Below are 27,929 nucleotides of genomic sequence, written 5' to 3'. Positions count from 1 at the left end.
CATTTTGCTGCACAGGAAACCTCAGGGACAAAGACACTACCTCAGAGTAAAAGGCTGGAAAACATTTTCCAAGCAAATGGTTCCAAGAACCAAGTGGGAGTAGCCATTCTAATATCAAGTAAAATCAACTTTCAACTTAAAATTATCAAAAAAGAGAAGGAGAAGCAGTTCATACTCATCAAAGCTAAAATCTACCAAGATGAACTCTCAATTATGAACATCTATGATCTAAATGCAAGCACATCCACATTCATTAAAGAAACTTTAGCAAAGCTCAAAGCGCACATTGCACAGCACACAATAACAGTGGGAGACTTCAACACCCCACTCTCATCAATGGACAGATCTTGGAAACAGAAATTAACAGAGATACAGTGAAACTAACAGAAGTTATGGAACAAATGGACTTAACAGATATCTACAGAACATTTTATCCTAAAACAAAAGGATATAACTTCTTCTCAGCACCTTATAGTACCGTCTCCAAAACTGACCATATAGTCTGTCACAAAACAGGCCTCAACAGATACAAAAACATTGATATCATTGCATGCACCCTATCAGATCACCACAGACTAAGGCTGATCTTCAATAACAACATAAATAATAGAAAGTCAACATATATGTGGAAGCTGAATAACACTCTACTCAATGACAACTTGGTCAAGGAAGAAATAAATTAAAGACTTTTTAGAGTTTAATGAAAATGAAGCTACAACATACCCAAACTTATGGGACACAATGAAAGCATTTCTAAGAGGAAAACTCATAGCTCTGAGTATCTCCAAAAAGAAACTGGAGAGAGCATACACTAGCAGCTTGACAGCACACCTAAAATCTCTAGAACAAAAGGAAGCAAATTCACCCCAGAGGAGTAGATGGCAGGAAATAATCAAACTCAGGGCTGAAATCAACCAAGTGGAAACAAAAAGGACTATTCAAAGAATCAACCAAATGAGGAGCTGGTTCTTTGAGAAAATCAACAAGATAGATAAACCCTTAATCAGACTAAATAGAGGGCATAGGAACAGTATCCTAATTAACAAAATCAGAAATGAAAAGGGAGACATAACAACAAAATCTAAGAAAATCCAAAAAATTATCATATCCTACTACAAAAGACTATACTTGACACAACTGGAATACCTTGATGAAATGAACAATTTTTTAGACAGATATCAGGTACCAAGGTTAAGTCAGGATCAGATTAATGATCTAAACAGTCCCATATCCCCTAAAGAAATAGAAACATTCATTAATTGTCTCCCAACTTAAAAAAGTCCAGGGCCAGATAGGTTTAGTGCAAAGTTCTATCAGACCTTCAAAGAAGACCTAATTCCAATTCTTCTCAAATTATTCCACAAAATAGAAACAGAAGGGACTCTACCCAGTTTGTTCTATGAAGCCACAATTACTCTGATACCTAAACCACACAAAGACCCAACAAAGCAGGAGACCTTCAGACCAATTTCCCTTATGAATATCATGCAAAAATACTCAATAAAATTCTTACAAACCAAATCCAAGAACACATCAAAATGATCATCCATCATGATCAAGTAGGCTTCATCCCAGGGATGCAGGGATAGTTCAATATATGGAAATTCATCAATGTAATCCACCATATAAACAAACTCAAAGACAAAAACCACATGATCATTTTGTTAGGTGCTGAGAAAGCATTTGACAAAATCGAACGAACACCCATTCATGATTAAAGTCTTGGAAAGATCAGGAATTCAAGGCTCATACCTAAACATAATAAAAGCCATATACAGTAAACCAACATCAAAGTAAATGGAGAGAAACTTGAAGCAATCCCACTAAAACCATGGAATAGACAAGGATGCCCACTCTCTCCCTACCTATTCAATATAGCACTTGAAGTCCTAGCCAGAGCAATTAGACAGCAAAAAGAGATCAAAGGGACACAAATTGGAAAGGAAGATGTCAAAATATCACTATTTGCATAAGATATGAGAGTATATGTAAGTGATCCTATAAATTCCACCAGAGAACTCCTAAACCTTATAAACAGCTTCAGTGAAGTAGCTGGATATAAAATTAACTCAACAAATAATTGGCCTTCCTCTACACACAGGATAAACAGGCTGAGAAAGAAATTAGGGAAACAACACCCTTCACAATCATCACAAATAATATAAAATACCTCTGTGTGACTAAGGAAGTGAAAGATCTGTATGATAAGAACTTCAAGTCTCTGAAGAAAGAAATAGAAGAAGATCTCAGAAGATGGAAAGATCTCCCATGCTCATGGATTGGCAGAATTAATATACTAAAAATGGCCATCTTGCTGAAAGCAATCTACAGATTCAATGCAATCTACATCAAAATCCCAACTCAATTCTTCACAAAGTTAGGAAGAGACATTTGCAAATTCATCTGGTTTAACAAAAACCTAGGATAGCAAAAACTATTCTCAACAATAAAGGGACCTCTGGTAGAATCACCATTCCTGACCTCAAGCTGTACTACAGAGTAATTGTGATAAAAACTGCATGGAACTGGTACAGTGAGAGACAGATAGATCAATGGGATAGAATTGAAGACCCAGAAATGAACCAATACATCTATGGTCACTTGATCTTTGACAAGGTAGCTAAAACCATCTAGTGGAATAAAGAAAGCATTTTTTCAACAAATGGTGCTGGCTCAACTGCTGGTTAGCATGTAGAAGAATACAAGTTGATCCATTCTTATCTCCTTGTACAAAGGTCAAGTCTACGTGGATCAAGGAACTCTACATAAAACCAGAGGCACTAAAATTTATAGAGGAGAAAGTGGGGAAAAACCTCAAAGATATGGGCACAGGGGAAAAATTCCTGAACAGAATATCAATGGCTGGTGCTGTAAGATCAAGAAGTTAAAAGTGGGACCTCATAAAATTGCAAAGCTTCTGTAAGGCAAAGGATACTTTCAATAAGACACAAAGGCAACCAACAGAATGGAAAAAGATCTTTACCAATTCTAAATCTGCTAGGGGGCTATTATCAAATATATATAAAGAACTAAAGAATTTGGGCTCCAAAACAAAACAAAACAAAACAAAACAAAACAAATAACCTTATTAAATATGGGGTACAGAGATAAACAAAGAATTCTCAACTGAGGAATAATGAATGGCTGAGAAGCACCTAAAAAATTGTTCAACATCCTTAATTATCAGGGAAGTGCAAATCAAAACAACCCTGAGATTCCACCTCACACCAGTCAGAATGTTGAAGATCAAAAACTCAGGTGACAGCAGATCCTGGGGAGGATGTGGAGAAAGAGGAATACTTTTCCACTGCTGGTGGGATTGCAAGCTGGTACAACTACTCTGGAAATCAGTTTGGCAGTTCCTCGGAAAATTGGACATAGTTCTACTGGAAGATCCAGCAATACCACTCCTGGGCATGTACCCAGAAGATGCTCCACCATGTAATAAGGACACATGCTCTACTATGTTCATAACAGCCTTATTTATAATAGCCAGAAGCTGGAAAGAACCCACATGTTCCCTCAACAGAGGAATGGATACAGAAAATGTGGTCCATTTACACAATGGAGAACTACTCAGCTATTAAAAAGAATGAATTTATGAAATTCCTAGGCAATGGATGGATTTGGAGGATATAAGCTTGAGTGATATAACCAAATCACAAAAGAACTCGCATGATATGCACTCACTGATATGTGGATATTAGCCCAGAAGCTCAGAATACCCAAGATACAATTTCCAAAACACATGAAAATTGGGAAGAAGGAAGTCTAAAGTGTGGATGCTTTGTTCCTTCTTAGAAGGGGAAACAAAATACCCATTGTAGGAGTTACAATGTTCGGAGCAGAGACTGAAGGAATGACCATCCAGAGACTGCCCCACCTGAGGATCCATCTCATAAACAACCACCAAACCCAGACACTATTGCAGATGTCAACAAGATTTGGTGACAGGAGCCTGATATAGCTGTCTCCTGTGAGGCTCTGCCAGTGCCTGGCAAATACAGAAGTGGATGCTAACAGTCATCCATTGGACAGAGCACAGGATCCCCAATGAAGGAGCTAGATAAAGTATTCAAAGAGCTGAAGGGCTTTGCAGGAGCAACAACAATATGAACTAACCAGTAGCCCCAGAGCTCCCTGGGATTAAACCACCAATCAAAGAAAACACATGGTGGGACTACTATCTATAGCTGCATATGTAGCAGAGAATGGCCTAGTTGATCATCAATAGGAGGAGAGGCCCTCGGTCTTGTAAAGGTTTTATACCCCAGTATAGAAGAATGCCAGGGCTAAGATGTGGGTGTGGATGGGTTGGGGAGCAGGCCTAGTAGGGAAGGGATTGGAGATTTTTTTTGAGAAGAAAATAGGAAAGGGGATAACTTTTGAAATGTAAATAAAGAAAATATCTAATAAAAATTAACATCAATAAATTTATAAGTAACCATTCATTGACAACAAGCAAACAAAAAATGTACTATATAACAAAAGCATGACGTCATTTGTTAGGTTAAAGAACATTCGAAGTGTTTGGTATAGCTTTGGGGGACCCCTGCAAGAAGAAAGAATGAAGAAGAAGAAGGAGAAGAAGAAGAAGACAACTAGGAAGAGGAAGAGGAAGAAGCCAGGAATATAGAGGAACTCACTCAAAACCTTGCCATTTGCTTTTGTTTTCACATATCTTTAGTTTGTTAAGTGAGGAAGAGAAGATTTAGGTCAGATAAGATCAATGCTATTGAGACTTATTGGGGGAATATAACGTATTTCTATGAGGGGATAAAGAGGATACTAGGATAGCAGGATTAGCAGGGAGAGGGATGAAAGAGTAGGGGAAAGGGGGACTATAGGAATGAACAACTAACACTAAAGGCTGTCTGAAACAGCCACATAGAAACCTAACACTGTAGAAGATTCCTAACTATGTACACACTTTAAATGGATTAAAATGAAGTCAGCATATAATAAGAAAGTCAGTACTCCAATTTCACATCTTTTGTCATCAAGCAAAACATTCAGTGTCATTAATAGGCTAAATTTTGATGATCTGCTGGCCAAAGATGCCCCTTAGACCCCTTAAATACCACCAACGACTGCCGAAGCTACTAGTTACTCTGCACAACCCAATAGCAGAGCTCTGTTGCTGAAGACACTACTTACCCATGACATCAGACACGGAGAAATCAGACTTGTTCCCAAATAGAAGCTTCAGTCCTCACTGGTGCTAAAAGGTTCTCTTTATGCTACCAGAAGAAAAAACGTAATCATGAATATCACACAGCTACAAACCTTGAGACCTACAGTAGAGACCTGCCTACAGGACGTACTGGTGCCATAGTGGTACAAATGTTATGGAAGTAACCAACCACTTTAAAAGCGACATGTATGGTCCATTCTCTGAAGCCCATGCTTGACACTGCAAAATTGGTCAAGAACCTAACTAAATAGATAGTAGCGAAAAACCTAGTACTGTTTTTGTGTTAAAGGAACATAGGAATGAATGACTCCTAAAATGATATATTGCTATGTTCATAGATTAGTACATCACTCACCCCTCCTAAATAAAGCTTCTTTTCATAGTATGTGTGTGATAACACAGGGACCCACAACCTGCCAGTGTGTGGAAAGCAAGGAACTTTGGAGCACTCAGCCCTAAATGGGGCAACTACTCGGCAAAAGCTCAGGCATCTATGTGGAAGAAGTAGTAAAAAGAATGGAAGAATCAGAGGTGGTGGGTGACTCCAAGGAAGCTGCTTTTGTTTTTCTGGCTGTTGCTGCTCCTATGCAATCCAGAGACTCTGGCAGCATATGCAGGACATGCATAGATCCCAGCAAGAAAAAAAATCACAGCTTAGAGAAGAGGAAGTGTATGCAAAGTGCCACTCCTAGCCATGAAGCTGTTCGAATTTGCTATCTGTTGGGAAAGAGAAAATCACTTTTCTCTAGAGGAGTGTTACTGAGTGTGTGACCCACAGGACAGGGTAGGCCTAGTACCCAGGACACGTGACTAAGACAAACAGACTTCATTTGTTTTATGGGAATTTATTTTTAGTATTTTTTCTTACTTCATTATTTTTTGTTTGATTAATTGATTTGATTTCCTTCCTTCCTTTCTTCCTTCCTTCCTTCCTTCCTTCCTTCCTTCCTTCCTTCCTTCCTTCCTTCCTTCCTTCCTTCCTTTCTTTTTTAGCAAGAGAGAGAAAAACAAAGAGGGAAAGAAAATGAATGTCCATAGATAGGGATGTGGGGATGATCTGGAAGGAGTTGGAGAGGGGAAAGAATATGATTAAAATATATTTTATGAAGAATATTTTAAGATGGGAAAGGAAATGAAACAATACAGCCACACACATGGAAAAAAGACGATTCCAGTCAGATAAGACCAATGTGAAGGTCACTTCTGGCCTGTCATGCAGAACTAACTTTTTCTCTGTGGTTATGTTACACTTAGAGATTAAGGCAGGTGGTATAAGGTAGCATTTCATCTTGTAGTCAATGAAACCGTTTTTAAGTGCCAGGTTATGGTAAGAGCAGGTAGAATGGGATAAATGATTCTGTATGAGCATCAAGGAACCCTGAGACTTTGTAATTCACAGATCATTGCCTGGCTTTTCAAACATCCAGGGATAATATCACCACACTCACTTCTGCATGGACCCAATATTGGAAGCCATCACTTTCATGTGATTGAAATGGTTTTGAAGATCTGCAGCAAAGTTCAGCCAGAGTCTGTTTTGCACACTGAGTTAATGGGTAAGAGTTGGAGGCCTACAGATGTCATATGCAAATTTGTCTCAAATTGGCTCCAAATATAGATTTGGAGTTGTTTTAGCACTTGTTTTTTGGTTTGGTTTGGTTTGGTTTGTTTGTTTGTTTTTGTTTGAGACAGGGTTTCTCTGTGTAGCCCTGGCTGTCCTGGAACTCACTTTGTAGACCAGGCTGGCTGTGAACTCAGAAATCTGCCTGTCTCTGCCTCCCGAGTGCTGGGATTAAAGTTGTGCGCCACCACACCTGGCTTTAGCACTTGTTTTAGTGGAGATAAAGCATAAGCCTGACCTATTTCAAAATGAGGAAGGGCATATTTCAACACTATGCTCCGGAAAATGAGCCTGGCACGCAAGAGATCTGGAAAAGGAAGACAGTTGATCTCAAGCCCCCATGGAGAAAAGAGAATGTTGGCCAAAGCACTACATAGGACTGATGGGACTGAAATAATCATTTATTGAATTTCAGAATTTTCATTGTGGCTCATTAAAAAAAGTCTTCCATTATTTCAGTATGATGTATCAGTAGAAAAGTGACAAACCACCAGAGACCAAGTTAACCAGCCACCGAGTCAGACACAGTACAGAGCCCCCCATCACTGGGTCAGACACAACATAGAGTCCCCCATCATGTGGTTCTGCCCTTAGTCTTCCCACTAGTCCCCAGTGGTCCTCACCAGCTGGGCTTACAACACAGTACATCAGTGTGGCCTGTAATGAAATTTCATAGAAATGACCCCACGCAAGATGTTCTTTGGTGTCTGGTGTCTTTTACACAATATAATTGCCCAGATGTTTGTGTTTGCAGTCATAGTCCACTCATTTGATTATCACGAACATTCCTACTCATTCCAATCTACATAGAGTTACATCCAGGATGTTCTTTATGTATACAATGAACATTCTTTTTTTTTTTTCTTTTTAGTATAGAATAGACTTTATTCAGGGCATGGGGAGGGGAGTTGAGAGGGTAAGAGAGATAGAGAAAGGGACAGGGAGAGGAAGAGGGGGAGGGATGGGGAGAGGGAGGAGGCTGGCCATGAGCACATGGAGAGAGGGGGAGAGGGGAATGGGGAGTGGGGAAGGGGCAAGAGGGCAGAGGAAGAGCAAGAAAGCAAGAGAGCAAGAGAGCAAGAGAGCAAGAGCACGACGACCATTCTTAACTGGTTAAATATAAATTTGTATTTCTTACCTGCTCTGTAGAGATGTATGCACGTGAGAACACTTAGTTCAATTTTCCTATCCTGTTAGAACTAGTTATTTTGATTCCTCGCGCGTTGAAACCATGCTAGTAATTATTTTCATCACAACCTTGCACCTTCGATAGTTTAAGGTTTACCTGCATCTACTTTCTCTTATCCTTAAGCTCCACATTACCCTATTTCAGTTGTAGATCCCCCTTGTTCATCCCAAACTGCTTTTCTTTGTAATGTTGTTGGTTTGTTGTTTCTCTATTGCCTGTCAGTAGCATACAACCTATTATCATTTGGATTCATATGATAGCTTAGTAGATAGTAAATATATTCAGTGGATAAATTACCCTCAGTTGGCAGCTATTCTCACTTATAATTTGAGCAATACTATTCCGTTTTCTCTCAATCTCATTGCCATTTGTCAAAACAAAACAAAACAAAACAAAAAACAAAAAACAAAAAACAAACAACAAACACCTCTTTTCATTGTTAATTGCCATTCATTTAAAAGTGTTTGGGCAGAGTACAGGAACATAATTTGGCCAGAAAAGTGTTTGTTTTACAAACGTGATGAGTTGAATTTGATTTCCAGCACTCATGGGAAAAGCTGCCATGTTAAGGTATGTTCACAATTCCAGTTCTAGGAAGTTGCAGACAGGTGGGTCCTGGTAACTCTAAAGTCAGTCTAAATGGAAATCCCCAGATCGCTATAAGAAATTATGTTCCTGCAAAACAAGGTGAATGAGGCATTCATATCAATGCTGAAGAATGAACTCTAGTCTACATATGTGCTTGAGCACACAGAGAGGGGGGGGAGAGGGAGGGGGAGGGAGAGGGGGAGAGAGAGAGGGAGGGGGAGAGGGGGAGAGGGAGGGGGAGGGGGAGAGGGAGAGAGAGAGAGAGAGAGAGAGAGAGAGAGAGAGAGAGAGAGAGAGAGAGAGAGAGCACTGCATCTGTGCACTTTTCAAACTGGATACTTAATCCCACATTCTATAGACACACAAATAGTTTTCCAACTTATTTTAAATTTTTCTTTTTTAAATTTTGGCTTTCCGTAACTTTAATCTGTATATTATTTTTTTGTTGTTGTTCTTCCCGTGCTGTTTGGGATTTCTCCAATTCTTCTAGAGATGGAAGCTCTTCATTTATTACCTCTTAAAACATCACTTCTACCAAGTTCTTTCTCAGGTACTGATTATAGGCATAAGAGATACTTCTTTTGTGATTGTTACATAATTACTATTTTATGTTTTTCCACAATTGTCCTTCAGCCTGCTGCTTTCTTCAGACATGAATTCTGGCTTCTCTTCCACATTACTTCTTATAAATTGAGTATTTAATTTTAGTTGCATTATTTTTTAATTTTCTATTTCATTTGAAGAGTAGAGTCCAGTAGAAACACTTCTTATTTCATTTCTGTTCTTCAAACTAGTTTAGTTACTTTCAAGCTAATCACATCCAGACCTCTTTGGGCATTTGTTTCTATTTTCTATTTATCTCTATTTGGTATGTCATTGGTCAATGAAGCAAAGAGGAAGTGGGAGAGGGAAGAGGGTTGGGGTGTAACTCAGTGGTAGAGTCCCTGTGGTTAATCCTCAGAACATAGACACACCACACATGGGTGAGATCACGTGCGTGTGTGCACATACACACACACACACACACACACACACACACACACACACACACACAGACAGAGTAGTTGTAAGAAAGTAAGAAGAGGAAATAGCAGTAGATCCTAAATCAGCATCTCTCTAAACAAATCAAAAAATGGATTTTGCTGGAAAGATATACACACATTAATACTGGAGAGACTGGTCATCACATGTAGTTACAGACATGTTCATGCACAGATGCAGTTCATAATCATGTCTCATAATTGCATGTTTTAAAAAGTTAGTCAGGAATGTCTCCAGGCCAGAGAGTCACTATTTAGATTTCAGTGAAAGAAAGTATACTCTCTTAGCAGACGTATTTCACGGTTTAAACATGTTCACTGTGGTTTGCTTTAAACGGTCCTATCTGAGACAAACACATAAAGAAACAAAACAAACTAAACTGAAACAAGGAGCTGGTTGGAAGGTGTGTTAGCAGTCATCCCAGGTGGCAGCTCTACTTCTGCACAAGCAGAGTGCTTGCCCTGTCTGGATAGCTGCCTGGATTAACTTTACAGAAGACCAGAATTAACTAATCGATATGATATCATCATTCAGAGGGCAGATTTTTTCCTGCTGTGCAAGTGTAGCTGTGGGGATAGTGCCAAGTCCCTAATCTTTCAAGTGACCACATAATTGTCTATATTTGAGATTCACACTTCTAGTTCATGCCTTCTAGTGTAGCACACTCAGTTTCATATGGTAAGAAGGGGCTCACTGCTCTCATACTGTTCCCATGTTGGTGTCTTTTCTATCTAGTGCCTCTGGTCTCTTTTTGCTCAAGTCCTCAGTGCTAAGCTGGGACTCACACTTCCTTGAGAGAAGCATGCTTAGAAATCAGGCACTTGTTTATGTCTCGCACTGCAGGTTTTGTTCCTTAAGTGCCTCAGTAACTTGCGAAAGAGTGCCCCTCTCTAGATCCCTCCATCTTCCTTAATCTGCAGATACTATGGATATCAAAAAATTGAAATACCTCCAACCACAGGTCTTTTTAGTGACCAACATTTTTACTCATGTGCAGATATGAAACATGACTGCTGAAATTCAATACTTTCCTGATGTAAAGTTCCTTCTCTTCAAACTACAAAGTTAGTTACTTAAACTAGGAATGGATTGCCAGAAGCTGGCTGAAACAATTACCATCTTAGCCCTGTAAAGGAGATCAGAAACCACCAGAAATGATCAAGTTACATCTAACTAGGGCCTGTAAAGTAACACGAACTCAAGGTTAGTATCAACTTGGTGCCTCTAACATATTTTAAAATACAAATACATCTAAATATAGCTTAAAATGCAGGTGTGTCTAAGATGTTGGTTAAAAACAAATTTTATAACTAACTCATAGGCTTATAGACTATTACACGATTTACAAAGTAATGATTATATTAAAAATTGCCTTAAGGCCCACTCCAGGAGATGGACCCTATATCTGATACTGAGATTAGATAGCCCAGAGACCTATGGTAAAATCAAATACTATTGGTCTATAAAAAGAAAAGCAAATGTGATAGAATGGTTCCTAGTGACATCGTGCTATCCATGTCAATCAGTGCCTTGCTCTGCCATCATCACAGAATCTTCCTCTTGCAGCCACACATGCAGACAGTGAGAAACCTTGGACCCTCAGCCCTAAATGGGATGCCTTCTACTCCCCACCCACTCCACCACAGAGCTCAAGAACCCCATGGAAGTGGAGGTGGAAATAGGATAAGAGCCAGAGAGCATGGAGAACACCAAGAAAACAAGGCCTTCTAAATCAACACGAACAAGGCTCATATAAACTCAGAGATGGAGGCAGCACGCACAGGACCAACACGGGTCTGCACCACGTCCTCTGTGCTTACATTATAGCTTCCAGTTTAGTATTTTTATGGGGTTCCTGAGTGTGCAAACAAATGAGTTAATGACTTTTGTGGCTTCTCTTGATCTTTTCCTTCTATTGGTTTGTCTTGCCAAACTATGATATTATAGTTTTGTTTTATCTTATTGTTAATGTTTTGTCTAAGCTCCTCTCTACAGCTACCTGGCAACAGCCAGTTATGCCTGACTCACTATAAAAAGGACTGCTCGCCTCTCTGCTCTCTCTTGCTCTTGCCTTCTTGCTCCCTTCTGTCCTCTAGCTCCTTCCCCTTCTCTTCCCATTCCCCTACCCCCTCTCTCTCCTCGTGCTCAAGGCAGCCCCCCCAACTCTGTCTCTACTATCCTCTTAACTCCTCTCCCCATGCCCTGAATAAACTCTTTTCTATACTATACCATCATGTGGCTGGTCCCTCAGGGGGAAGGGATGCCTCAGCATGGGCCCTCGGAGGCATCCCCCTTCCCCCACACCTGACTGCACAGCCTACCAAATAAATTTCTCTCTTTATCTTTTTATAAAACACAACAGTTATTATATTTTATTTTGTTATGATTTTAGAAAGTGAATGAATGAATGAACACCTAGCCACTAGGGTATAGGTTAAAAACTGAACTGTCACCTATACCTGCTGAGAGAGAAAAACAGGTTTCTCTGATAGAGTGACACTGGGTTTATCAACCACTCCAGAATAGACCCCATGTTCAGTAGTTAACTAACATATAATGGACTTTTCAGGTTTTGTTTTTCCTGTGTGTATGCTTTTATTTGGCTATGGTTTGATGTTTCTTTTTGTTCCTTGTTTTTTATTTTTGGATTTATTTTTATTTTACTTTCTTGGTTTGGGGGAGTTTTGTTGTTGATTAGATTTTTGCTTATTTTTTAAGAAAGAATTAAATTTGCATGGGTAAGGAGGAGGGATAAGATCTGAAAAGACTTGGGGAAAGGGGATGAATATGGTCATAATATATTTAAATTTAAAAATATTTTTAAATAATAAAAAATAAGCAAAATTATATAATTTAAATAAAAAATAAAATAATTCAAAGTTAATGATATTGACATAATGCACATATGGCACAAAGAACTTACTTTCAAAACAGTATAATATCTTTATAATTGTGTGTATAAATTTGTTTATTTACTTATTTATTTATTTATTTAAAGATTCTGTTGAAATTTAAAGAGTGAATCGGGACTGAATGGTTCAGTGAGTAAACGTGTTTAGGATGCAGGCCTGTGATGAGTTCAGTCTTTGGAACCAATTTGGAAGAAGATAATTAACTCTGCCAAGTTGTCCTCTGACCTCCACACATGCACTGTGGTGCATTCCCTCCCATCCTTTCTCTCTAACACTTTCCATATCTTCTTTCCCAGTGTCTTAAACACTCATCATCATCAACAATAACAACAATAAATCAATAAATAAAAAAGTCACCATGCACAAATGCATTCTTCATCCATTGCTAGAATATGTTTAGATTGAAAGCTTTCTATTAATCTGTGACATGAGTAGAGTATTTTGGTCACTGCTGTATATTAGTGAAAATATTAATACTGAACTAACCACCAAAGTTAGAAGAGAAGGAGCCCTGGGTCACCTGTGTAGAAAATATTTTACACACACACACACACACACACACACACACACACACACACACACACACAGAGAGAGAGAGAGAGAGAGAGAGAGAGAGAGAGAGAGAGAGACAGAGAGAGAGAGAGAGAGAGAGACAGAGAGAGAGAGAGAGAGAGAGACAGAGAGAGAGAGAGAGAGAGAGACAGAGACAGAGACAGAGACAGACAGACAGACACACAGAGACAGAAAAAATACTTCACCCTTAACATAATACATGGCTCATCTCTTGTTTCTGTTTTTCATAATATCGCCTTTATTTCATATTCTCTATAAAGTTTGATAAGAAATACTTAACAGAGTAATCAACAAACCTTAATAAACATTTCTTGACAGTAGGCCTTCCTGTCATTTTTTTTTTTCACTTTGGACTATTCATCCTTAAATGCTTGGCATTTTTCGTGCTAGTGTGCTTGAAATGGCTTTGAGGTTTTGTGGTCTGATGACACCCTGAAGAACACAGAACCCTTGAGCTTCCTTTTGCACAGTGGTCAGTTTACAGACTTTGTGAACAAGGAGGGTGGATGTGCCAAGACAGCCCTGCTGCTGGAGAGCCTCTCTGGAATTTAGACCGGTAACCCGACTCAGCAACTCATACTGGAAATCTGGCTTTTAAGGTAAGTGTTGAAGTACTGGGGTAAAGGTTTCTGCAATGACCTTGATAAAAACAGGCCTCCTGTTGTTTTCTGGGTCTAATTTGGAATCTTCAGAACCAAGTGCTATGAAAAGAAAGCTCCTCGATTTTTACCACAAAGCTCTGTTCTAAAAAGAATTGCCTTCTCCTTCCTGTGTGTGACATATCTTCTGAAAATGAAGTCAAGTTTGTATTAGGTATTAAAGTGGACACACTTATTTCAGAATTTGTCCCAAAAGAGAAACAGAAATGAATCCCAGTTACAGCATCATAGAGGACTTGGTGTTAGATTTATAGACAGTTATTTAGAGACTTACCTTTAAAATGATGTGGTTTTTAGTATAAAGTCCCTTTAATGCTTTTATTGACAATGTCATCATATTTCATTTGGAACCATTCTGATAACCCTAATCAATACAAAAAAATTATCATAGCAATCACATCCTGAGAAATTTCTAAAGAAATTGGCTCAAAATAATCTGTGTGTTGTTTTACTTTTGAATTTCTGGGCGTGAAACCCAGGGCCTGCTTAGGCAAGGGAAGCACTTGGTCACTGAACTGAACTCTCAGCATACTACACTCCTTGTCATCCCAATTTTAAGTTATGTGACAGAAACACTCTAAAATTAATTTTTGAACTCATAAATAAACACCTGTACAATTAATTTTATTTTCTGAAAATGCCATTATCTCTTATATACAACTAATGGTATACTTCCAATATGTGGAATGAAATAAGATAATATTTTAAAAACAGTCATTCTCAATGATATAATATTTGTCATTTTTTTTGTATGTCTTGTTTTACTTAGTGGATTGTCCTCTGGGCTCATATGTGCTGGTAGAGATAGAAAAACCCCTTTATTTTAGACAAAGGAGTAATTTTTACTATATTTATGTCTTTATATTTTCATTACCACTGATCTATGGATGGACATTGTTAATTTTGGCTGTTGAAATATTGTAATAGTGAACATGGAGATGCTCACATCTCTCCATGATACTCCCTTCATGTCCTTAGGTACATGCAAAGAGAGGGGATTGTTGCATCATGTGAATTTACTTTATCAATGAATCCATGTGTACTTCAAAGTATGCTTCCATGTGTGTCTTTATATCTATGTATATCACTCTGTGATTTGCAATTTTGTTGATGCATTCATACAACTATTAAAGTGACTAGAAATGCAAAAAAAAAAAAAAGTCACTCTCTGACTCTACAAAGCTAGCTCTGTCCTTTTTCTAAATGTATTCTTGCAAGTCACTAAATTCACTGTGCTTCAGTTTCCTCACAGCTACAGAATATAATTGAGAAATTACTTTTTCAGTTTTACAACTCCTTATCCTGTTTTCTAAATCAATTTATAAGTTAGTACCTTAGTCAATAGGCAGAACAGGAAGAGCAGCTGGTGATCAATCAGGGGGTGGCAATTCTGTTTGTCAAAATCCTGTTTGGTTGGAGAAATATTATCTAAACCTTCTAGGCCAGAAAAGTTTGACAAACTTTTTTTTTTTAAATAAAGGCTGCATAATAATCATTTTATGCTGTGAAGGCTGAGGAAAGTTGAAGGCAACATGTTAGTATTCATGTGTCCATTTAAAATGAAACATTAAAACCACAACAACTGTTCTTAGTTCACAGCAGATACAAAAGAGAGAAGAAAGGTGGCTGGAGCTTAGGGAACAAACGTCTTTGCCCCAGGGTCCCCATTCTCCACTGTCATTTTTCATAATTTTAAAGTAAGAGGTCACCAGAATTGTTCATTTTAGCACTGGATTGTCTATAGGGTGATTTACCTATCACCTGAATTTGTCTACAAAAGTTTGAGGGGATGCAAAAATGTTTTTTAATGGGAAGAAAAGGTATACAGACCTTTTCAAATACCACAGTGGCCTAAATTCTAGCTCATGTGAAGAAAATCAGACTTATTCATGAAAATGCTCTTCCAATGTGAGACTCAGCAAGCCCTGCAAAGTTTTTAGTATTTACTATGTGAAAGCCTTTGTGTTAGCACCATAAGTAACATTGTATGCTGTCACTGCAATAATAAGTCTAGATATGATAAAAATGTTAGTCTGTTCAAATTAATGATGTCCTTCAAGGAGACTTGAGAAAAATTCCAAAACTGCTCAAGTATTTCTTTTTTATTGTAAAAGTATTTTCTTTTGTGTTACTCTTTTGCCAAATAGTAAATGGGATCTTAGAAAAAAATTGTTCACTTTGATATATTCTTACACAACTTTGGAATCCACAAAACCCTAAGGAAACAGAAGTAATTGTGTAACTGAGACCAGAGGTGTCACAGTGCTGAAATGATACCACATGTCCTACATGTCACCAAATATACCTTTAGAATCCCCTTGATTGTCAGCATTAGGAATAATGGAGGAATATATGTCAAATGTATTTGGAAAAGCTTTCTGTGTTGCTTTATTTAAATGAAACAATATGTAAAATTGTTGTGAAACACTGGACAATATTTGAAGTCATAACTATATCCATCGTTTCTTCTCGATAGTGTTTGGGATCCTGCTTGCTAACATTCTTTATTACCAGTTGTTCAGGTGTTATGGTTTTTTTTGTTTTTTGTTTTTTGTTTTGTTTTGTTTTTACAGCCTTATTGTAATTCTTGGTTAATTCTATCATCTCTTTTGGAACTGACTCTCTTTGTTCACAATGGGCACTGTAGTTCTGAGGTATCAAACCTTCCACTCAACTCTACTTAGGCAAACTTAACAGTGTCTTTTGTTTCAGTTCATTTTGGCTGATAATTAATAGTATAATAGGGTAGTGACATTTGCTTAATTAATGAATTAATGCCTGGGTAGATAGTTTGTTTCATTGGGCCAGATTTGAAGTTGTCTTGGTTGATATTCCAAGGCTACCATCATGTAGTCAGTCTGAAGGCATTAATAACAATCGGCTTCTTTACACCCTGAGTGGGAGCCACAGCCAAGGCCACCACTGCTCTATCAGGGAAAGTATCAGAGTTCTGTTGTGTGTTGATATCAGAGGCAGAATGGCAACAACCAAAGCCTTGGTGACTGCATACCAGCTAACAGACGTGTCAGAATCCCCGTTTCTTTTAGCATTTCTGGCAGTTTGGTTTCGAACACTGGATCAACAGCTCCTACCCTGATACCTGTATCTGACTGTGACATAACCAATACATCAATCACTCTGATGGTATACTCATCAACAAATTTCCCAAGAGTTGGACCTATGACCTCTATTGGAATCCTAGCATGGCTATGTTTTAACTTGCATAGCATAGCATGTTATAAACTTGTTCTGCTGTGACCATGGCAGGACACTGTGGATGACCCTGAACCAGGGCAAACACACTTTCTCCAAATCTAAGGTCTCCCTCCATATTTCTACTTAGCAACTATAATCCTTATATTAATAAGTTTCAATTCATTGAATTTGACATTTTTAAAAAAATTAACTCAGAGTCTTTCTAATTCTGGCAGCTATAACTTTGTTCTATGTCCTCCTCTTATTCTCCCAGCTTTTCAACAGCATAGCTTCCAGGGAAACATCTACATTTGGTGAAGATTTTTCTCAGAGGATATTCCAGTTAGTTAGCTTGACTCTATCCAAAAGAGTCATCCTATCCAAAAGGACTCCTAAAATACTACACTTGAAAGCATCTGAAAAGTTAGTTCATAAGTTATGCTAAGTCATCTTCCTAGTTTTCCCGTTTTACTTTATTTTGTATGCTAATAGTATTATTCATAACAACCACAATTACGTTTTGGTGATCATAGTCTCTTTAATATAATATACTGTTTACAGCAATAGACATTCTATATCTTTGCGTTCTATAGCAGAATCTGGTGCTCACTAAGCAATATCCTCAAAAATACCTAAATGAGCAAGCGAGACGATAAGGGACACCATGGCCAAGGCCATGTTAGAGGAACACTGAACGCCCTGAATGCCAGTGCTCAAAATGAACTAGCTGCAGAGTTCCAAGGCTGCTTCTCTTTTCAGATTTGAATGTAACTGTGATTTTGAAATATGTGGTTGTCTAAAGAGCCCAGTTCCTGAAGATTATGGTGACTTTTAAAAAAGAGTGGCATTTGTTGCATTTGGCTCACACAGGAGAGAGGAATGATTCTTGCAAGCTTGCTGGCACCCTAATTTCTGGGATGGGCTGGGGAGTGAAGTTTTTTCTTAATTGATTAATTAATTAACTAATTAATTTTTGCTGATGTATTTATTTATCCACTTACTTCATATCCCAATTGCAGTCTCCCACTTTTCTCCTCCTAGTCCCACCTTCACAAATGCCTCCCCCCTGTTACGGTCTCCCCTTCTCCTCAGAGAAGGGGGATGCCACTCATGCATGAAAACTCAATCTGGCACATCATGGTGATCAGGAATAAGCACATCCTTTACTACTGAGGCCAGATAATGTAGCTGTCCAGCAGCCATGGATGAACTGGGTATACCTGAAAGGGAAGCTGGAAATGAAAAAGGACTGGCGGGTGAGAGAAGGATGAAGCCAAGACAAGGGTTTCTGATCAAGGCCCAAAGTTTAATTTTCAACTCTGCATTTATATATGGAAAATCCACAGACCCATCCTTTGTTTTAGCTGGATTGAGTTGCAGAGCATCTCAGCATGTGATCAACTCCTCAAAGCTCAGGGAGGGAATTGCAAATGCAGGGAGGCCAGGTGCAGACTCCAGCCAGGTTGTAAAACCCTGGGGTTTTGTTTAGCTTACTCAAGGCTAGGGGAAGGTCACAGGATAATGGAGCCCAGTGAGGGGAAGCAGATCCAAACGCAGGCATCAGAGTCAGAGTCAATTCTCCAGTTGTTAAGGCACACACTGAAGACCAAGCTGTATATTTGCTCCAAATGTATAGAGTGCCTAGGTCCAGCCCATGCATGCTCTTTGGTTGGTGGTTTAGTTTCTGTGAGCCCCCATAGTTCCAGGTTAGGTGACTCTGTAAGTCTTCTTCTGGTGTACTTGACCCCTCTGCCTCCCTCAATCCTTCCTCCCACTCTTCCACAAGACTCCCTGAGCTCCACTTGATGTTTGACTATAGGTCTCTGCATCTGTTTCCATCAGTTGCTGGATGAAGCCTCTCAGATGACAGTTATGCTAGGTTCCTGTCTACAAGCACAGCAGAGTATCATTAACAGTGACAGGGGCTGGTTCTCTTCCACGGGATGGGTCTCAAGTTGGCCCAGTCATTAGTTGTTCATTCCCTCTATCTCTGCTCCATCTTTATCCCTGCCCATCTTGTAGCCAGGACAAATTTTTGGTTGAAGATATTGTGGGTGGTTTGGTGTCCCCCCTCTCTCCACTGGAAGTCTCAACTGACTACAGGAGGAGGTCACTTCACTCTCCATATTCCTGGCTATAAAGAGTCTCAGCTACGGTAACTGCCATGGACTCTTTAGACCCTTCCCAATCCCAGGTTTCTGGCTTATCCAAGAGGTGCGCTTCTTTGATTTCCATGCCTCTCCCAGTCCTGTCCCAGACTGTGTTACTCTCAGAACATCTTATCTCCACCTCTGATCCCCTCTGATCCCCTTCTTACACACTTTTCTCTCCCTTCATTCACCTCTGATGTCTATCTATTTCCCCTTCTAAGTGAGAGTCAAGTATCCTTCCTTGGGCCCTCCTTGTTACTTAGCTTTTTTGGGCCTGTAGATTGTAGAGTGGTTATTCTGTACTTTATGGCTAATGTATAAGTGAGAACATACTAAGAGTGTCTTTCTGGGTCTTGGTTACCTCATTCAGGATGATCTTTTCTAGTTGCATTAATTTGCCTGCAAATTTCAAGATGTCTTTGCTTTTAATATCTGAGTAGTATTCCATTGTATAAATGAACCACATTTTCTTTATCCATTCTTCAGTTGAAGTACATATAGGTTGTTTCCAGTTTTTGGATATTATGAATAAAGCTGCTATGAAAATAAATGAGCAAGTGTCCTTGCGATATGGTGGAGCATCTTTTGTGCATATGCCCAAGAATGTCATAGCTGGGTCTTGAGGTAGAACTATTCCCAGTTTTCTGAAAAACATCCAAATTGATTTCCAAAGTGGTTATACAAGTTTGCACTCCCACCAGCAAAGGGGGAGTGTTCCCTTTCTTCATGTCCTTCCCTGCATGTGCTGTGCCTTGAGGTTTGTTTGTGTTTTGCCATTCTGATATGTGTAAGGTGGAAACAGAGCTGTTTTGATTTTTCATTTCCCTAAAGACTAAGGGTGTTGAACATTTCTTTAAGTGCTTCTCAGCCACTAGAGACATTCCTCTGATGAGTATTTTCTGTTTAGCTCTGCACACCACTTGTTAATTGAGTTAGGTGGTTTGTTGGTGTCTAACTTCTTGAGCTCTTTATATTTTCTAGATATTACCTCTCTGTCCAGTGTAGGGTTGGTGAAGATTTTTTTTCCCAATTCATGTATGGTCATTTTGCCTTACAGGTACCTTTCAATTTCATGAGGTCCCATTTATTGATTGTTGATCATAGAGCCTAGTGTTCTGCTCAGGAAGTTGTCTCCTATGCCAATGAGTTCAATGCAGTTCCCCACTGTTAGATTTACTATGTTTAGTTTTATCTTGAGGTCATTTGATCCACTTGCACTTGAGTTTTGTGCAGGGTGTTAGATAGCTATTTCTATTGATTCATGAGCGTGGGAAATTTGCCCATGTTTAGATATCTTCCTCAATTTCCTTCCTCAGAGATGTGAAGTTCTTGTTTTATTGCTCTAGCTAGGCTAGGACTTCAAGTACTAGGATAGGATTTCAAGTACTATATTAAAAAAATAGGGAGAAAGTGAACAGCCTTGTCTTGTCCCTGATTTTAATGAAATTGCTTTAAGTTTTTCTCCACTTAATTTGATGTTAGCTATTAGCTTGCTGTATATCACTTTTATTATATATAGGTGTGCATCATGTATGCTTGATCTCTCCAAGTCTTTTAACATGAATGGGAAATGGATTTTTCAAAGGCATTTTCAGCATCTAATGAAATGATCTTTTTTTTTTTCAGTTTATTTATATGGTAGATTACATTGATGGATTTTCATACATTTAACCATCCCTGCATCCCTGGGATAGAGCCTATTTGATCATTGTGAATATTTTTGATGTTTTCTTGGATTTAGCTTAGGATTATTTTATTGAGTACTTTATATAATGTTCATAAGGGAAATTGGTCTGAAGTTCTCTTTCTGTGTTGAATCTTTGTGTGCTTTAGGTATCAGGATGACTTTAGCTTCATAGAATGACTTTAGCAATATCCCTTCTGAAGAAGCTTGTCCTGATGCTGCTTGTATTCTAATGCTAAATACTGGCTTCTCAAGAAGTGGCTGCCCCTGAGAAGCATATCCTCTTATATACCAAGTGATGCTATGTGAACCTTGCTCTCCAGTTTAACTGGTCAATACAAGGCTTGGGTGGTTTAGGTGTCATGGTGATTGTGAACTCATAGAATGAGTTTGGCAATCAATGTTCCTTCTGTTTCTATTTTGTGGAATAGTTTGAGAAGTGTTCTTCTAAATTTTGTAGAGTTCTGTGTTAAAACTCTTTGGCCTTGAGCTTTTTTGGTAGGGAATCTTTTAATGACTGCTACTATTTCCTTAGGGGTTATAGGACAACTTAAATCGTTAACAAATCAATTGTTAATTGATTTAGCTTTGGAAAGTTTTAACAATCAAGAAAATCACCCATTTCATTTCCAGGTTTGTAGTATAAAGGCTTTTGAAGTAAGACCTAATGATTCTTTGGATTTCCTTAGTGTCTGTTATGTCTCCCTTTACATTTCTGATTTTATTAACTTATATACTTATTACTGTCTTTTTGCCTTTTAGTTAGTTTGGCTAAGGGTTTGTCTATCTTGGTCTATCTTGCTGATGCTCTCAAAGAACCAGCTCTTAATTTTTTTTTTATTTCACACACACACACACACACACACACACACACACACACACACACACACACACACACACACAAACACACACAGTGTTTATTTTAACCCTGAGTTTGATTGTTTTCTGTTATCTCCTTCTTTTGGGTATGAGAGCTTTTTGTTCTAGAGCTTTTAGATGCTCTGCTAAGTTGCTAGTATGCGATCTCTCCAGTTTCTTTATGAAGGTGCTTTGTGCTATGAACGTTCCCCTTAGCAATGCTTTTATTGTATTCCATAAGTTTCGGTATGTTGTGCCTTCATTTTCATTGAATTCTAGATAGTCTTCTATTTCTTCCCTGACTCAGTGTAGGCTTTCTGTTGTTTTTATTGTTGTTAAAGTCTAGCTTAAATCCATGGTGGGCTGATAATATAAAAGAGATTATTTGAATTTTGCTGTATCTGTTAAGGCTTGCTTTGTAACTGACTGTATGGTCAATATTTGGAGAGGTTCCATGGAGTGTTGAGAAGAAGGCATGTGTGTTTGGGTAAAGTGTTCTTTAGATATATGTTAGGTCCATTTGCTTCATAACCTCTGCTAACTTCATTTTCTCTCTGTTTAGTTTCTGTCTGTATAACCTATCTATTGATGAGTAGGGTATTGAAGTCTCCCACTATTAATGTATATGTTTTGATGTATTATTTAAGCTTTAGTAACATTTATTTGTAAATGTGGTTGCCCTTGCATTTGGACCATAGATGTTCAGAATTGAGATGTCATCTTGGTCTTGGTCAATTTTTCCTTTGATGAATGTGAAGTGTCCTTCTCTATCTCTTTTGATTAATTTTGATTGGAAGTGTATTTTATTAGATATTAGAAATGGCTACTCCAGCTTCCTTCTTGTGTCTGCTTGGAAATATAGATACACACACACACACACACACACACACACACACACACACACACACACACGCACACACACACACACACATACATACACATGTATACATACACTACCACCACCACCATCATTAGAATAACAGAAATTAACAATCTTTGGTCACTAATTCCTCTCAGCAGCTATGGATTCAATTACCCAATAAAAAGGCACAGGCTAGCAGAATAGATCTGTAAACAGAATCCATCATTCTGCTGCATACAAGAAACAAACTGCAGCAATAAAAATAGACATTACATGAGAGTAAAAGTCTGAAAAGAAGTTTTCCAAGCAAACAAACCCAAGAAACAAGCTGAAGTAGACAGTCTAATATCTATCTAATAAAAAATAGACTTTGAACCAAAATTGATCAAAAGAAATGGGGAGTGGTTTTATTGATCACTTTCTGCCCTTTGGGGAAATGGACAGGAAGACACACCCTGTGGAATGTTGTATGTAAATAGTAGGCTTTTTGTTTTTTTGTGTGTGTGGTTTTTCGAGACAGGGTGTCTCTGTATAGCCCTGGCTCTCCTGGAACTTACTTTGTAGACAAGGCTGGCCTTGAACTCAGAAATCTGCCTGCCTCTGCCTCTCTGCCTCTCTCTCTACCTCTCTCTCTGCCTCTCTGCCTCTCTGCCTCTCTGCCTCTCTGCCTCTCTGCCTCTCTGCCTCTCTGCCTCTCTGCCTCTCTGCCTCTCTGCCTCGAGTGTTTTCCAAACAGGTCAAAAGTCAGATAAGAGAGAATGGGATTCCATTCTGCTCCATAACAAACACTTTTGTTCTGTGCCCCACCATCTGCCTACCTGAAGGTGCACGCTGCTCAGGGCTTCCTCACATTTGGATGGAGTAGAGGAGGGACTTGGGGGATTCCTTTTTGCTTCAAAAATAATATCTTAAAAAAATAATATTCAATAATTAGCAGCTAGTTAGTTTTCTTCTCAGAGGAAATTTAAATTTTATTTATATATTTGTTAAAATATTTCACTTAATGCAAAGAAATACAGTTTAGATATTTAATAACAGTATAAGAAATAATTTGATATAGTTTTACAGAGAGAAAAAGAGAAGGTATTTCAGGTTACATGCTCCTTTAAATTTTAAGTTGAAAAAAGTTTTGGAGACAGTGAGATTTTGTCTCATAACAATTTCAGAAAATAATAACAAAAGGCAGCATTGTGCTGTGTATCTGGTATTATTTCTTATGCCTTCTCATGTGAAATGAGGCATCTCATCTATCTCCTGCTGCTGCTTCCTCACTCCAGGGAACATAGCAGAGATGTACCACTTACTTTGTGATAGACTGTGTGAGCATCATCCTTGGTAAACATCATCCATTGTTCTTCTGTTTAGCAATTGTCCTGAAGAAATGTTTTTGAAAATCCCTAAAGAGATCCACTCTGATGCATCCCTGAATGCTTGCTCCCTCCATAGGAATTCACTGTTCCTGGTTGGAAACCCTTGTTTGCTTTCACTTCTACAAATTTGGACTCTCCTTCTGACATCTAAGTAAGTGTAGCACCAAATAGAAGATGTCAAAAACCAGGCCATCTTTGGTAAGAAGAAGCACTGAACAGAATGTGGCCTCTCTAGGTCTGAGTCAGCTCCAATGTTGCAAGTGACTCCTACTTTTCACGTACAATGGGCTCAGCTGGACCACCCTTTCCTCATCCTGGGGAGGTTCTTTGTAGAAGACAAATACCTCTTTTTCTGCTGTTAAAATTACAATTATGGTGATGGACCTACTTACATATGTTAATATAGTTCATTTGCTTATTATATTAATTTTGTTGGACAGACAGAATAATCATATTATCCATTTTCAGTTGACACTTGCTTTTATCTTCCCCAAGCTAAACTGTACGTATCAAGCAATTTTTCTGATTTTCTTTCTCTCCAAGTCCTTCATAATCTCTTTTGTATAGTTATTTTCTAAGAACTTGATAGAATTAAGGCATTTGTAGAAATATGTCCATGTAATATTTGTTCTTTTGTATAATGAAAAATATTCTTGCTTCCAAGAGTCTCATAAAAAATAATTGAGCTATGTTATCTTGTCTTCCTTCATCAATGGCTAGGATGAGTAGAACTTTACTCTGAACAGATTCCACCATGAACATTTTGCACATCACTTACCATGGTTTTCCAGCCTGCTTCCCTGAAAGCACTGAACTTTCTCTTCTCCATAATGTTCCAAACAAGAGAAATTAAAAGTTTAGTGTCAAATTTTCTTTGTGGGCAGAGATCAGAAACAGGCTCATTAAAATCCTTGACCTTGGCAAAGGCATTTATAGAAATAGGAAGTGGTTATATAATCCTTGCCAGACTAATACTTGTTAGTAGAATATTGGTTAGAATAAATATGAAGAGGATGGGAAAATCACTATCCAAGTGCCTGGGTGAGTGCCTAGTTTGTTGATTTTCTAGAATAAGTTTTTTCTTCTGATTTTTAGTTATTTAATATTCCATGCAATGCATTTTGATCATTCTTACTCTTCATTACCTAACTATACTAGGCCAATTAACTCTTCCCTTACTATCCAGTCTGTGTCTCCTTTGTCTTTCAGGGTCAATTTGTGTTGCTCAAATAACTTCTAAAGAAGCATGGTCAATTTATCAGTTTTCTTAGTTCTTTTTCCCCCTTTCTTTCCTCTCTCTGAATATCGTTAATACCTTATTGGCTTTTGGTGGAATCACACTAAATCCCTCTCTTCGTGCTAGGATTTGGTCTGGCTTAGGCTTGTCCAGGGTGTTTGCATGCTGCTGCAACTGTAGTGAGTTTCTGTGTGCATCTGCAATGTTGTATCAGATGATAATCCTTCCTTGTAGTCATCCACTGCATCTGACTCTTCTACTCTTTCTGTCCGCTCTTCTGTGATAATCCCAAACACTGGAAGAAGGGATGAGATACATATGCTTCACTCAGGACTAAGCATTTGCTATTCTCTTATTCATTGTACATTGGCCAATTGTGTGTTTCTATTTTAATCATTATGTACAACAAATAGAAGCTTCTCTGATGAGGGTTGACTCATGCATTTATGTAAGGGTATAAGAAGTCATTGGCAGTCAGTTAATCCTATGTAGTTTAATACATTTAGAAGAATAGTAGTAGTAAGTTCTTCTCTAGGGACTATGACCTCTGTATAGTTGTAGTTTCTTGGCCTGAGGATTATACTAGATATGGGTTGTAGCTTGTGAAATGGGACTTAGATTCACTCATGGAGTGTTTGGTTACTCCCACCATGTTTGTGACACTATTGCACCAGCGTGCAGTATATACACGTCTACAGTAGTAGTTTTCCATATGACTTTTCTGAAAATTCTTTAGTGTTATTTATTCCTGTCATTTTCTCTCTTCTACCTTGCTATCCTTTCTTCCACCCCGATTTAGCCTTTCTTATGACATAATTACTTTTTCTTTTTCAGATATATTTTTGCCTGCACATATCTGGGTGGGGGTGCCAGATCCCTTGGACCTGGAGTTACAGAGAGTTGTAAGCTGTCTTGTGGCTGCTGAGAATCAAACTCAGATCCTCTGGAAGAGCAACCAGTGCTTTTAACTACTGAGCCATCTCTTCCGCCCCTCATAATGACAGTTTCACCCTTTATACCAGTGTATTCTACTTTCTCTCCCTTGGAAGACCCTTTCCAGCAGGCATCTATGCGAGCTTCACTGACAGCAGACAGACAACCCATGGAAGCAAGAATGCAGTTTGGCGCAACATGACTCTGTAGCCAAACTCTGTAGCCATGACTTTCAAACTGGAAATCTGACCCTTCTTTGCCTATTTTAGGCTTATTTATTGTCTTAGTCAGGGTTTCTATTCCTGCACAAACATCATGACCAAGAAACAAGTTGGGGAGGAAAGGGTTTATTCAGCTTACACTTCCATACTGCTGTTCATCACCAAGGAAGTTTAGGACTGGAACTCAAGCAGGTCAGAAAGTAGGAGCTGATGCAGAGGCCATGGAGGGATGTTGTTTACTGGCTTGCTTCCTTTGGCTTGCTCAGCCTGCTCTCTTATAGAATCCAAGACTACCAGCCCAGAGATTGTCCCACCCACAAGGGGCCTTTCCCCCTTGATCACTAATTGAGAAAATGCCTTACAGTTAGTTGGATCTCATGGAGGCATTTCCTCAACTGAAGCTCCTTTCTCTGTGGTAACTCCAGCTGTGTCAAGTTGACACAAAACTAGCCAGTACAATTGACCCCTTGTCAACTTGACACACAAACACATCACTAGTAAGCCTCAACCCTTACATTCTTATTCACCCCAAGGTCTAAATAACTTTAAATGTCCCACAGTCTTTACATAGTCTTAAAATTTCAATCTTTTTAAAGTATCCATCTCTTTTAAAATCCAAAGTCTTTTTACAATTAAAAGTCTCTTAACTGTGGGTTCCACTAAAATAGTTTCTTCCTTCAACAGGGAAAATATCAGGGCATAGTCACAATCAAAAGCAAAAATCAATCTCCAACCATCCAATGTCTGGGATCCAACTCACGATCTTCTGGTCCCCTCCAAGGGCTTGGGTCACTTCTCCAGCCATGCCCTTTGTAGCACACGAGTCATCCTCTAGGCTCCAGATGCCTGTATTCCACTGCTGCTGCTGCTCTTGGTGTTCATCTCAGGGTACTGGCATCTCCAAAACACTGCATGACCCCTTCAGTCCTGGGCCGTCAATTGCAACTGAGGCTGCACCTTCACCAATGGCCTTCCATGGCCTCTCACAGTGCCAAGCCTCAGCTGCTCTGCGTGACCCCTTTATGCCTTCAAACCCAGTACCACCTGGGTAACTCTTATAGATTACCAAGTCCAGCCACAGCACAAGGTACAACCTGGGCTATCTCTGGAACACAGCCTCTGTGCTCTCAAAAAACACTTCCCAGGAGATATCACCTCAATGATGCTGGTCTCTTCTTAATCACCGCTAATTTCTTTGTTCCAGCTATCCAGCATCAATAGTCCCAGTAATGCAAAGTTTTTGCTTTAGTAGTTCTGGTATCTTGTTAATCACAGCTGATTCTTTAGCCCCAGTTAACCAGAACTACAGAATCTTCACAACCAAAACAGCAATGGCCCTGAAAAGAGTCTTTAATTTTCCCTCTGAAATTTCACAAGCTAGACCTCCATCTTCTGCACTGTTTTCAACATTATCTTCCAAGCTCCTACACAATATCTGACAGATATCCTACACAATATCTTAACAACGAATGGATCTTCAAACCCAAAGTTCCAAAGTTCTTCCACAGTCCACCCAAAACATGGTCAGGTTGTCACAGGAATACCCCACTATGCTGGTACCAATTTGTCTTATTCAGGGTTTCTATTCCTGCACAAACAACATGACCAAGAAGCAAGTTGGGGAAGAAAGGGTTTATTCAGC

At 38.8% G+C, this 27,929-nt stretch overlaps 1 protein-coding gene and 1 pseudogene across 9 annotated transcripts in view; one reads left to right on the top strand and one right to left on the bottom strand.

Annotated features, from left to right (window-relative positions):
• The first annotated feature begins 13,510 nt into the window (after positions 1–13,510).
• Gpr141 (G protein-coupled receptor 141) overlaps positions 13,511–27,929 on the top strand; it is a 74,657-nt gene continuing 60,238 nt past the window's right edge. For 8 of the 9 annotated variants that reach the window (XM_006516705.3, XM_006516704.3, XM_011244316.2 and 5 more), the window contains exon 1: positions 13,511–13,717. The gene's annotated coding sequence lies outside the window, so the exon portion shown is untranslated. The remainder of the gene's footprint in view (positions 13,718–27,929) is intronic. The other variant, NM_181754.4, reaches the window with a different exon arrangement.
• Positions 16,193–17,069, bottom strand: Gm19154 (predicted gene, 19154; annotated as a pseudogene).

Source organism: Mus musculus, chromosome 13 (genome assembly GCF_000001635.26).
Source record: "Mus musculus strain C57BL/6J chromosome 13, GRCm38.p6 C57BL/6J".
Classification (NCBI taxonomy): Eukaryota; Metazoa; Chordata; class Mammalia; order Rodentia; family Muridae; genus Mus; species Mus musculus.
This window is presented reverse-complemented; position numbering and strand designations above follow the sequence as displayed.